We start from the raw sequence: 995 nt of genomic DNA on the forward strand, positions 1-995 counted from the left end.
GTCACTAGGTCCCTGAACTGAGCCGGGTCGGCCCTGAGGTCCCTTCCAGGTGGGACTAGTTTCCAAGGATGATCCATTTTTCCTGCTGCCCTGGCCGCTCTGGGTTTCTTTGACAGCAGCCCAAGTCCACTTCTTTCACGGAAACTTTGCATCCATAGGCTGCGGAGCAAAGGGCAGCGGGGAGGCTGGGGAGAGTCAAGGCCCGAGACTTCAGACTGAGATAAGAGGCAACCCGACTGGCCAAACCCGACCCTCCGGTTCCCAGAACCAGGTGGCTTCAGAGAGCGGCCGGCCCCTCCGCTGGCTCCGCCTCGGCCGCCCCGGTAGCCAGGCCTTCCCCGGGTTCTCCCTGGAGTTTGCTTTCTCTTCTGCAGCCAACGGTGCCTGGAAACCATGCCTCACGGGCCCAACCAGGCGAGTTTGCTTCACAGAATGCAGGTGCCCTGTGCCTGCAGCGCGGGGGGGTCTAGCTGCTCCCAGCAGGGTCCCCACTGGGCTGTTTCCTGCTGTCCGGCCTCTCTGGTCCCTTCATCTCCGAGGTCAGTGGAGGCAAACGGGTGTCGGACTTTGCAGCCGGGCGGGTCGCATCCCAGCGGCCCCATCGCCTGGATGCCCATGACCCCTCCAGGCCCCCAGCTCTTCCTGTGCAGAGTGAGGCCCACTGCGCCACCCAGTGGCTGCTGGTGAGACCATGAGGAGCACCACGGGGACAGACGAGCAGAGTTTTAGCGTAGAGCGCGGGAAAGATGTGGGACTGCAGGGCAAGCTGCCAACTGCAGAGAGAGGATGGCACCTCCGGCAGGTGGAGGGCACGGGCTACAGAACTGACTCAACAGTGAGGTGAAGGCCGGGGGCTGCACTAGAAGGGGTCAATTCGGGGGGCGGGGGGTGGGAACAGCTGTAATAAAGGGTGTCCCAAAATTCACGCAAGAAGTATTTTTTATAGAAAACACAGGTTTATTATTAAAAGTTGTAAATTTTTTATTGATTCATAA

The 995-nt window shown here is 59.8% G+C and overlaps 1 long non-coding RNA gene across 1 annotated transcript in view; it reads left to right on the forward strand.

Annotated features, from left to right (window-relative positions):
* The window catches only part of LOC107183304, a 16,091-nt gene that overhangs the window by 13,229 nt on the left and 1,867 nt on the right, over positions 1-995 (forward strand). Inside the window, exon 2 of the long non-coding RNA XR_001514086.1 lies at positions 747-748. This is a non-coding gene — a long non-coding RNA (uncharacterized LOC107183304). The remainder of the gene's footprint in view (positions 1-746; positions 749-995) is intronic.

Source organism: Myotis davidii, unplaced genomic scaffold (assembly GCF_000327345.1).
Source record: "Myotis davidii unplaced genomic scaffold, ASM32734v1 scaffold61, whole genome shotgun sequence".
Taxonomy (NCBI): domain Eukaryota; kingdom Metazoa; phylum Chordata; class Mammalia; order Chiroptera; family Vespertilionidae; genus Myotis; species Myotis davidii.